This window comes from Arachis hypogaea, chromosome 8, assembly GCF_003086295.3.
Source record: "Arachis hypogaea cultivar Tifrunner chromosome 8, arahy.Tifrunner.gnm2.J5K5, whole genome shotgun sequence".
In the NCBI taxonomy this organism is placed as follows: domain Eukaryota; kingdom Viridiplantae; phylum Streptophyta; class Magnoliopsida; order Fabales; family Fabaceae; genus Arachis; species Arachis hypogaea.
This window is the reverse complement of record NC_092043.1, coordinates 36954616-36967521: the sequence shown is the minus strand read 5'-3', so window position 1 is coordinate 36967521 and position 12906 is coordinate 36954616. Positions and strand designations below refer to the sequence as shown.

Genomic DNA, 12906 nt, shown 5'->3' with positions numbered 1-12906 from the left:
CATATTTTAGGAATTGGGTACATATTCATGTATTGATTAAATATAGAGACCTTATGCATTGATGTTCCTGTATATAGTTTGGAAGAAAAAAAGAAAAAAAATGAAAAGAAAAAAAAAAGAGAAAAGAAAAGAAAATGCTGATGGAAAAGAAAAAAATATAATAAAAGGGGACAAAATACCCCAAAGTGAAGTCAATAAAAAAGGGAATCAATGCATAGGTGTTATGAATCAAATAAGAATGCATGAATACGTAAGAAAAAGTGAAGAATGGGTAGTTAGAATAGTTTGAACTTGTATAGGTCATTATATAGTTAGGTGGGGGAGTCTATGCTAATCAAAGATTCAAATCCTAGTCCACTTAGCCATAAATGATCCTACCTTGACCCTAACCCCATTACAACCAAAAATGAAAGACCTCATGATGAGTGTATGCATGCATTGAATAGTGTTGATTGTTAGAAGAAAATCAAATTTTGGAAAGCTTGAATAGAAGAGAATTGAGTGAATTAACCCTTTAAACACTTGAATGAATAGAGCGGATACACATCCGGTGAGGGTTCAAAAGTTCAATTACATGTATTCACCCATATTATCTATATTCTTGCAAGTTTGAACTCTTTTTGATAATTCCATACAATTGTGGTGTGGACTTAATTCCTATTGCCCTAACTATTGTACTTACACATGTCTCTTGGCAATTTGATATGTTTGAACTAAGCATTTGCATTTGCTTAGATGATTGCATTTAGGATAGGACTCATATAGTTTAGTTGCATTCAATAAATGTCATACCCCTTAGTTCTTTCTTATTTTAGCATGAGGACATGCTAAGGTCTAAGTGTGGGGAGGTTGACAAACCCCACTTTGACGGTTTATTTTGTATTGAGTTTAGAGTGTTTTGATAACCTTTTGTTACATTTAGCCTATGAATTAGCATGGTTTTGTTATCTTTCCCATATTTGTGCTTAAGTGTAAAAACATGCTTTTTAAGCCTTATTTTGATGAATTCTAGTTCTTCTTTGATTCCATAAGATGCCTTGATGTGTTTGCTAGTAATCTCAGGTTGAAATAGGCTAAGCATGGATCAAAGGAAGCAAGGAAGAAAGCATGCAAGTGGAGAGAAGCACAAAAAGCCAAAGAATTGATCTAGGCCATGCACGCGCACGCGCACAAGGCGCTCGCGCGCACATTGCGAAGCAGGCCAGGGACGCGCACGCGTACCGTGCGCGCACGCGTCGATGACGGCACATGACCTCATTAATGCAACACGTGCCTGGCGATTTGAGAGGGTTTCTGAACCCATTTTGGCGCCAAATGCTGCTAGAAGGAATAAAAGGATCAAGGATTGAGGGGAAGGAGGAGGATTATCATTGGATTTAGCATATAGCATAATTAGAGTTAGTTTTAGAGAGAGAAGCTCTCACTTCTCTCTAGAATTAGGATTAGATTTAGGTTAATCTCTCTTCTTAGATCTAGATTTAATTCATGCTTTGATTCACTTTTCATTTACCAATTCTTAATCTTCTCCTCTCTCTCTTTCTAGTTATGTGCTTTAATAATTGTAATTCTTCATTTTGTTTTGGATAGATTGTTGCCCTTTGTTTTCTTTCAATAATGCAATTTGAGGTAATTCATGATAATTGTGATTTCCTTGATTGTTGTTGATTAATTCTTTGCAATAGTTGTTGTTAGATTTTATTCTTGTTATCAATTTACTATGCTTTTCTTTTATGCCTTCCAAGTGTTTGATGAAATGCTTGGTTGGGTTTTAGTGTAGGTTTTGTTCCTCTTGGCCTAGGTAGAGTAGTTAGTGACTCTTGAGTTATCTAATTCCTTTGTTGATTGATAATTAGAAGTTGCTAATTGACTTGAATGCCTCTAAAGCTAGTCTTTCCTTTAGGAGTTGATTAGGACTTGAGGAATCAAATTGATTCATCCACTTGACTTTCCTTCATGGTTAGAGGTTAACTAAGTGGTAGTAATGAACAATTCTCATCACAATTGAGAAGGATAACTAGGATAGGACTTCTAGTTTTCATACCTTGCCAAGAGTCTTTTATAGTTGTTAGTTTACTTTCATTGCCATTTACTTTCACGCCTCTTATCAAAACCCCAAAACAACTCAAACCAATAACAAGACACTTTATTGTAATTCCTAGGGAGAACGACCCGAGGTTTCAATACTTCGGTTTATAAATTTAGGGGTTTGTACTAGTGACAAACAACTTTTTGCATGAAAGAATTATTGTTTGGTTTAGAAACTATACTTTACAACGAGATTTCATTAGTGAAATTCTAAACCGTCAAAAATCTAATCATCAAAATGAAAAGAAAAAAAAAGAGAAAAGAAAAGAAAATGCTGATGGAAAAGAAAAAAATATAATAAAAGGGGACAAAATGCCCCAAAGTGAAGTCAATAAAAAAGGGAATCAATGCACAGGTGTTATGAATCAAATAAGAATGCATGAATACGTAAGAAAAAGTGAAGAATGAGTAGTTAGAATAGTTTGAACTTGTATAGGTCATTATATAGTTAGGTGGGGGAGTCTATGCTAATCAAAGATTCAAATCCTAGTCCACTTAGCCATAAATGATCCTACCTTGACCCTAACCCCATTACAACCAAAAATGAAAGACCTCATGATGAGTGTATGCATGCATTGAATAGTGTTGATTGTTAGAAGAAAATCAAATTTTGGAAAGCTTGAATAGAAGAGAATTGAGTGAATTAACCCTTCAAACACTTGAGTGAATAGAGCGGATACACATCCGGTGAGGGTTCAAAAGTTCAATTACATGTATTCACCCATATTATCTATATTCTTGCAAGTTTGAACTCTTTTTGATAATTCCATACAATTGTGGTCTGGACTTAATTCCTATTGCCCTAACTATTATACTTACACATGTCTCTTGGCAATTTGATATGTTTGAACTAAGCATTTGCATTTGCTTAGATGATTGCATTTAGGATAGGACTCATATAGTTTAGTTGCATTCAATAAATGTCATACCCCTTAGTTCTTTCTTATTTTAGCATGAGGACATGCTAAGGTCTAAGTGTGGGGAGGTTGACAAACCCCAATTTGACGGTTTATTTTGTATTGAGTTTAGAGTGTTTTGATAACCTTTTGTTACATTTAGCCTATGAATTAGCATGGTTTTGTTATCTTTCCCATATTTGTGCTTAAGTGTAAAAACATGCTTTTTAAGCCTTATTTTGATGAATTCTAGTTCTTCTTTGATTCCATAAGATGCCTTGATGTGTTTGCTAGTAATCTCAGGTTGAAATAGGCTAAGCATGGGTCAAAGGAAGCAAGGAAGAAAGCATGCAAGTGGAGAGAAGCACAAAAAGCCAAAGAATTGATCTAGGCCATGAGAATGGATCTTACACAACAAGGATTAAAGGTAGAGAATGCAACGGTTGGGCCTTTAGGGTCTGCACTTTTTGACTCTGCTGTTTCCATTTTTTCTGCTCATAATAAGTATGGTTTTTTCAAATAGCAGGATACTGGAATTCATTGATTTGGGAGGTGAAATGAGGAGAGATGTTTGGCATGCTTTTATAAGTGAAATTATAGCGTTACACAAGTTCTCACATGAATATGGACCTTGATTATGACCAATCTTTTGTTATAGAAAAAATAATTTTTTCATCTTTGTTTTTAACAAAAAAATAGATGAATTGAATTAACTAGATAAGTAGATGATTGAATATTTATTATTGGTATGCTTGATAAATTGTGCCAATTATGCGTTTCTTGAAATTGGTATGCCTCTCCTAGATTGTGAATAGTGCGATTCATGTTTCTGATTTTGATAATTTGGGTAGTTTATGCTCAGTTTTGAAGATGCTGTCTGATCAGAGAAAAAAGGTAAACTTACTCGGCTCATATGTGTATTTAGATTCACATGTATGTATCTTAATATGTTTTGGATTAGTTTTGACTTTAGAAAAGTCAAATAATACGATTAATGTGAATTTGATGCTATTGATATGTTTCTTTTCATGGAGTTTTACTTTGATGCATTACTTTAGTGTTTGTGAAATTCAGGGCATGGATTGGATCTATGTGTAGTTTGAACTAGCCCTGCTTGAGCATTTCCTTTGGATGGTAAATGACTGGTTTTGTTTATCAGTTTATAAGAGTTTATCAATTGAAAATATTATCAGTTGGATCTATTTTTGTGTGTGTTTTTGTTTCCTTTGCTAATTTTATACATTCATTGAAATGATTTGGTTAAATGTTATTGTTCTTGGTTTGGTTGTAGGGAAATTGATTATCATCGCTAACAACTGCCCACCATTGAGGAAGTCAGAAATAGAGTACTATGCCATGTTGGCAAAGGTTGGAGTCCATCATTACGATGGGAGTAAATTCTAAATCTCTCTCTAATGTTATTGTGTTATTAAGGTTAGCTAGAATTTGAGCCTCTAGAGTCACGTCAGTTGATGTAAAATTAGAACGAGTAGCTGATGGATATTTTTATTATTGTACTAGTCTAAAGCGATATTGTTTTGTTGCTTCGCACTCTGCTTCAAAATGAAGCATCTATCTTTTTGAAAAATGTTCTCTTATTCTGTGAGCATTTGGTATTTTCATTGTTAGCACATGGTATTTTCCGAGGAACATGATGTGAGCTTGTTGTTTCCCTTTTCTCAACTTATTAGGTTGATGTCTACCGAAATTTGTTGATTGACTCGCATTATTTAGGTTCCTGTTTCTTTCTGTTTTTATTAAACAAAGTATTTCTTGTTGATTTCAGACAATGTCGACTTGGGCACTGCATGTGGAAAATATTACAGAGTGTGCTGCCTCAGCATTATTGATCCTGGTATAATTTCTTTCCATGACCACATAAAATTCCACACAATATATTATAACAAACCAGCGATGCTTATTTAGGTTTTTAATGACTCGATTGTTAATTATTATCTTATTTTCAGGTGATTCTGATATCATTAAGACACTGCCTGGCGAACAGTAAAAGTAGAGTAGAAGTCTTTTTTTGCTCGTGATGTTCTGTTTTCAGTTGGTTCAGACAATGTTATATGAAAAGTCCGGAAGAATTGTTTAGTTGATGAAAACTCAAGTATGTTACATTGTAACATAATAAAGTTGGACCGAATTGTTGATCACATGCCAGAACAAGATTATGAATATATTTAGTTCTAGTGTTCATAATCAATGGTTCAATCGTATAGTACCTTGCGTCGTTTGGAATTATAGAACATGATTAATTGATTATGAACACTTTCGAATACCAAAATGCACATTACTTAGCAATAAAGCGCAATAAACTTTATTTTAGTATGAATTTAAGCATCAAGTTTAGTCCCAGGTACATGACGAGCTTATCTATAACCTGAGTTTGTAGAACTTTGATTAAGTTTGAAAGTTCAGCCTATTACATCATCTTAGCAAAGTTAAAATATAGTCTAAAATTACCAAATTGTACACACCACTTAAACAATATATAGAGTAAATGGAGCTGAAAATGCCTTCAACCTCAATTGGCTAAACAAACAAATTAAATTACAACCTCTAAAATAAAACATTGCATTGCCATTTGCCGCTAGCTGTTAATCACATTCAGTGAAAAGAACAATCAAAACCACCACCTAAACTCCAAAACCAACCAAAATCACACTTCTGGATATAAAGTGGGCAAGGGAAGTAGGGATGAGGTTCTTGTGCCTGTGGTCTCTTGTCAATCAAGAAACATAGAGCAGTCCCATTTCCATCTCAAGGTAAGTTTACCAGAAAAGGTATTCCCAGTCACGGCATGCGAAGCTGAGGCTGGAGGATATGAAGTCTTCAATGGCGACAACAAAGTGGGAAGTGTATAGACAAATGGGAATCCTCAGAAAGTTCATGCCTTAAGGGTGCTCATTCATGTTACTCATGATGCTCCTCTATCATAAAATGCAAGAAGCTGCTTGACGTGATTATGCCATGCAGCTACATTTTGCCCATCCACTGTCACCCAGTCAACAACCGTCGATGCTGGTTGCTCCCACCATTCATCAAGCTGCATAAAAAGGTTAAAAATCAGGGATTTAAATGGAAATTGCAAAAGGGATATGAAAAAAAACCAGCAATTCTGGTGAATTTTCTTTATTCATCCATGTGTATGACACTTTGCTAAACAAATATGCAACAGGAAATTGTGGCGAAAGTTTTCCAGAGAGAAATTTGGAAACTGCATGAACCCATCCTATAATTTTTCATCTCAACTTCAATTATTATATTAACTTGATCAGTAATAATAACAGTGGTAACTCACCAAACCCCTGACATATTTACAAGCTTCCAAGCTCTGCTGAGCATTCAAAACACCAGCCTTAAGTTCAGGCAACCATTTCTCCATAACGGTCTTGTCTTGTTCTGCAGCCAAACTCGGAATAATTTTTTGTCCTACATCAATACATCAAATGTCAATAAAGAAGAAAAAAGAGCATTCAATTTCTGAAGGTATGAATCTGAAAAGGATGGAAAAGGCAAGTTATCCTGACCTTCCAATTAACTGATAAAGAGAAGAAAAATCAAATTTACATGTTAAATTCTGGGGTTAGATACAATATTTACCTTTCATATTCCTGTTGAACACAATAAGCATGGTTTAACAAAGCATGACCACTTTGAACAAGATCCCTTCTAATGTGAACAAGATTAATAGCCTTTAATAAATCTTCCAACACACAAGCTTCAGAGCCACGAAGTTTCAGACAGAACTCCAGGGACTCCAACACAGATGCTAGACCAGCATCTGAACCCTCCAGGCCTGTCCACCCCACATTTAACAAGAGATTAATTTACCACACTATATATATACAATTTCTCTTCAAATTACATGAAACAGTAATACATAGACTTGAAACAATAAAAATAAGATATATATTGTTATACAAAGTTAATACCCTATTTACTCATGCTATAGGAATTACCTGATCGCAAGTCAATAAAATAGACTATGTTGATCACATCATACCAACCTCAAATTCAAGTGACAATTTTATTTCACCCAAAACAATTTACATAATTGATAATGCATGAGATCCTAACTCCAAGTCTCCAAAACACTTAATAATCAGAGACATCTCACATAGCCAATTGGGAATGCAAAACAGTAATACACATACCAGCTGGATACTGAAGGATAGCTGAAACACAGCATATAGATGGAATCGCTGATGGATCCCGAGCACCTGCTCTTGCTGTTAAAATTGCTGCATTCATTTCTACATTTGCAATTGCTTCCTGCCCTGATGATCCACTGGCCCCCATGGCTTCTAGCAGTGCCTAAGTGAACCAGTATTGAAGATAAAGTTATGTTGAAGCATGACAAAATATGAGACGATTAAATACCTAATGCAACTCTTTCCACAACAAAACAACAAACATAGCCTTCTCCCACTCACTAGGTGGTGGGGTTGGCTCTATATGGGTCAAGCCAAGTCATAATCTTCTGTCATGAACTATATCTCTATAAACAATTTATATCAAAAGGCTCTTTTTAATAATTCAACTTAATTTGTGAACTATATCTCTATAAACAAGTTTGAATTTATAACAGCTATACAAGAAAATGCCATAGCCGAGCGAAATGTTGAAGGTAGTACTATATGAATGTTCAACCCAGAACAAGTTCACAAATTAACTAACAACAATTATTCAATAATTGTTATAAAAAATAACTAGAAGCTAGAAGCCCTAGAACAGAACAAAGCCCTAGATCCTGAGCAAAAGGGGGACAAGGGCACACCGAAGGGATGACAGGTGGAACAGACATAGCGCCGGCGACGATAGAACAGAGCTGCTCGACGGAAAAAGGAGGCGAGCCCAGCGACGATGGAACCGAGCTGCGCGACGGTGCTTTCAAAGCTGAAACAGTAGCTGCACGATGGTGGAACAGAGCTGCACGATACCGATGGTGGCTTCGAAGCTCGTTTCGGCGACGGCGGCGGGAGATGGACGGAGGTGAGGGAGTGAGATCGATGACGAAGAAAGGAAGGAGGAGCTCGAGGGTGATGGGAGGGATGGGTTCGCGTTTAGCCGTTGTGTGGAGCTAAGGTTGCTGGGTTGGGTAATTGGCTAGGGCATCCCAGCAAAACGATGGAGACTGAAACTTTCGGAGGCGGGAATGAGAAGGTTTCTGAACCAGATGAAGAACAATTTTGATTTTTTGTTTTTTTAATATGTTTAACACAGATAAAAAACAATTTTGATTCTTTATTTTTTTAATATGTTTGTGTTTTATTGTTTTAATTATTTGAAATTATAAAATTAGGATTAATTGAATTCTAAAATTTGATTAATTTAAAAGGGTATTTTTGTCTAATCAAATAAAGAAAGGATGTTTAAGTCTTTTTATAAAATTAAATAAATAAATATTTTTTATTTTTATTTAATTAAAAGGGTGTTTTAGTAAAAGTGGTGATATACTATATATTTAAAAAAGAAAAAATTAAATGCTGATGTGGAAAATAAATTCCACATGTCTTATTGTTATTTGTCTATATCTTAAACGTATCGGTACGTATTAATTTATCATCGTACCGTAGCAAACACCTATGAAAAATGTTGAAAGCCAAAAACTTGAATTGAGTTCAGTTAATAATATATATATATATATATAATTTTTTACTATTTTTTATCAAAAGTTTCATCCACATGCTATTAGGGAATATAATCTGCCTTCGTTGCTCTGTCTATATTTTAGAGGGAATCAAATTCTTTCTATTTTAAAATGGACTTAATTTTGAAATTGTTATTTTGGTCATGAGATTTTTTTTTTTGGTCATTAGATTTAATATTTCTTGTTTTTTCAATCATTGGATGTGGTCATGTAGATAGTATACACAGGTGTATTTTTTTTTTCCTTTTGGAGTTCGGAAATTTTATGTTTTTTTTTTTGTTGGTATTGGGAAATTTTATGTTTTATTATATTGAGTAAGGGTTCCAATCTGCTGTTGCTTGACCCATCAAAAATAATATAATTTTACTACCCAAAAAAGGTCCAAATATATAGAGACAAGTTTGATTGATGATCCAAATATAACTAATGGTTTTTTTACTTTTTTGTCCTTTTCTTTCTTGAAGAAGAAATTAGTTTTGGACGGATTGAAGGAAATTTATATTGACAACAATTCCAAAGAATTTCCATAACGGTTGATGTGCTATATTAGCCCAATAAGGCCCAATTTGAAGAACTTGAATGTGATCAATCAATTTGAGTTTGGGCCAAGTTAGTCCAGAGTCATGGCTCAGTTTTTCATTTTCTTACATATTCCGAGGTTTTTTGTATCAGCTTTTAGACAGCACGCCTAACAAAACGCTGTAAAAGAAGATTAATAAATAAAACGGGCCAACAAGAATTAGACCCTTTTGCGGTAAAAATGATCAGGGCTCTATACGAAATAGGGTACACATCCCAAGAAAAAAGAAATGTTAGATCCAGAATGCACCCACCTAATAAAAATGCTGTGAGCCTGCGACTACACAACTTAATATCAAAGAGTAATGGCCCTGACTACAAAAAAAAAAAAAAATTGTTGAGTGGTCAATTCACTCATTTGCTTAAACAAATTTTGAAAGTTCGGATCCCGTCTTGTATATGCAGCAATTCATTAGTCAATCGCAAAGAGCTCAAATCAACAACGAATTAGTCTTTGACCATATATATTCTTAAAACACGTATTAAACATACTACTTGCTATTCTTTTGAAAAAGAAGGGAGATAAACTCAATTTTTTTACAATATCTGGGGTAAAATTAAAATAATTTAAAAATTAGTGATAAATTCAAAAACTTTAGAAAATGTTTAAGGTGAAAACTGTACTTTAGCAATTTAGCCTATTATAAATAAAACCGCGTAAATATAAAGGTATATATTTATTCACATATTAAAGACATGAGAAAAACATATAGGTAGTTCTCTAAAGATACGAAATAACATAAGACATAATTATGAAACCCCACTCTTTCATGAGGGGTCATTCTTGAGGGGACAAGACATTAGACACACCACTTCATTCTCTTTTTAGAAGCATTTGCTAATATACAAATGGGACCAACTTATCCACCATGCAAAGCTCTCCCACTTAGTTTTCAAACAACCTCATAACTTTGAACACAGGTCAATTTTAATCCTTGTGATACAATGTTACATATATCCACATTACTTAGCACTATCTAAACATAACAATCATGCTCTACGTACAAGCTTCTTTTAACTAGTATTATTGTCGTGAATCAACTTATCTTTTTCGGCTTACGTGAATTTGTTCAAATTGTTTTCATTTTTTATTTTCTTTATATAGAAATTTCTTATTCTAAATACTTTGATAGAAAAAATTATGATATTATATAATAAAATTACTTGTCTCAAACGTTTAATTTATTGAGTAGAAATATATAAATATTTATACGGGTAAAGCATACGTTCTATTCCTAATATTTATAATTTTTTTTAAAATATTCTTAATGTTTAATTTTATTTAATTTTGTCTCTAATATTTTTTCTATGTCAAAATTATTCCTAAAAGCTTTTAATTTTGTTCTTAATATTTTATATAGAATTGATGTCTAGGAATAATTTAGACACAAGTAAAAAACATTAAAAACAAAATTGAATAAAACTAAATGTTAGAAGTATTTTTGACAAAAATCGCAAACGTTAAAGACAAAAAGCATACTATACTTTGTTTATATCTTATTTTATACTCGTCAAGAAATACTTTCATATTTTTTAAAATAATTATGTTATGTGTATACTAAAATTAGCCATTAAAATCAGCTACCAGTATTAAATACACATGAAAATATAAAATATATATTAAAAATGAGTTAACTTACACATATATTCATACACAAATATATAGTAACTAATTTTAGTGTACAAATAGTATTTTTATTTTTCAAAAACATAACTAATGCATTTTTTAATGTCACTCCACTTTTATTAATATAAAGTATATAATGTTTAAGTAAAATTTTAAGGGTGAACGATTATGAATGATCTTCAACATATTTTAAAAACATAGCACAAAAAAAAAAAAAAAACCTCAAATCTAAAAGAGTTTATATTGGAAAGTTTGGTAGCCGCTAATCCCATTTAGAGCAAGGTAGGAACACTGTGATACAACCTACAAGCCTAGTAACATATTTTATTTTTCAACATTGTCCCACACATTAAATTGTCTTAAGGACCCTCTTTCTTTATTATCCATCTCGACCTATAATATTATTCTATTTGTGTCACACTATTCATTTTACCCCCAACAAAAAACACAAAGATGGAACTCACTTTGAGAGTGTTCAAAGCATGTCTCTTACTCCATATGACTGCAATCATCACCTAAAAGAGAATAGACTTTTTCTGGTACTTGAATTGAATTCAAGATTCGGGTATTCGAGTATTTAATTCAACAAGGTCCCACGATAGAAACGGTGGGCTGAAAGGTTTTTCCACCTAAATCGGATTTAACTGTATGTATGTATAGATATTAGACATGATGATGATCACATGAATTTCAGTTCTGAAGTGTATCAAACAAGTTCTTTACCTCCATTGAAATAGTTAATTTAAACTTGTGGAACTTAGGTTTACTTGTGTTAAATAATATAATTATTTTTGTATCACCTTCTATCAATTTAAACTTTTAAAAAATTCAGCATAAAGTTAATAATAAAGTAAAAAATATTTATGAAAAAAATTTACTCAAACTCAAAAAATCTCTTGTATGAGAGAATAATAGAGTATTTTAAAGATGTAAATTTTTTTGTGTATAATCTTTTGTAAATTTAATTTTTTTTAAAAAACGAATAATTTTATAACAACTTGAATCTTAAAATTTACTTCACAAATTTGATTAGAATCTAAATTCAACTTATTATTATAGGAATTTACAAGTTAACACAAGATTTTGATAAGGTAACCTTTAACTTGTTTAGTTTATTCAATGCTTTTAATTCCAATTGATGAGCCAAAAATTAAATAAATATATATTAAGGTATAATTGTTTTGGCAACAAAAATGAAGGGAAATTTTTTACATGTAAAATTATATAAATCTTATCTATCAAAATGTGTATCACGTTTTACCCCAACTAAACATACATTATATAAGTTTGTGCTTTGCAACAAAAAAATAACTGATTTTGTATGACTAGATGACCAACTAACTTCACAAGTAGTGCATTACTAATGAGTAATGACATTATATTGTTTCTTTCTTACTTTCTTCTGATCCATCTTGTCATCCATCCTTTCAACTATATAATTAAAGTTTATGATAGGCTATATGCTAGATCATAATCCATTAAAGTTTTGTTGAGAATTGTTAATGTTGGAACATAAATTAAAGAAGCCGACAAACTCATTTCATGCTGGATTCTGCATTTTGATATTTGTGGCCTAAATATATAGATGACCAAGTCACCCATTTGGTTTACTTCTTACACAATATCATCGTGTATATCTGGATTAGCTTACTTCAATGGAGTTAACTTTTTTTTGGTCATTATAAAATTAAAAAAAATTACAATTTTGTAGAGATTTTATAAATAGTCAATGTTAAGTAATTTTTTTAAATTTTATATTTTAAATTTTAAATCTTAAATTATAATTTTAAAATTTAATTTTTTTAAAAAAATAATTTTACAATAAAAAATTTATTAACGTTAACTATTAAAAAATTAATTTTTTATATTTCTTTATATTTAAAACTTAAATCTTTAAATAAAAGCTTTCTCTTTTAATCTGTATAAACACTTATTCATTGAACCTTAATATTATAATACATTTTAAGTGTTCTAAAAATTCAAATTTTCACTGATTTTTGTCTTAATTTCAATCATATCTCATGAATTTTTAGAACATTTATATAGATAGAAAGTAACCC

The 12906-nt window shown here is 32.0% G+C and overlaps 1 non-coding gene and 1 pseudogene across 1 annotated transcript; one reads left to right on the top strand and one right to left on the bottom strand.

Annotated features, from left to right (window-relative positions):
* Positions 1-3385: 3385 nt before the first annotated feature.
* LOC112705334 (uncharacterized) lies at positions 3386-5056 on the top strand. The gene is made up of 4 exons (XR_011864342.1): positions 3386-4115; positions 4273-4374; positions 4768-4836; positions 4949-5056. It is a non-coding gene; the product is annotated as an uncharacterized protein (transcript).
* Positions 5057-5281: 225 nt separating this feature from the next.
* LOC112707287 (AUGMIN subunit 5-like) lies at positions 5282-8119 on the bottom strand (annotated as a pseudogene).
* Between the last annotated feature and the right edge of the window lie 4787 nt (positions 8120-12906).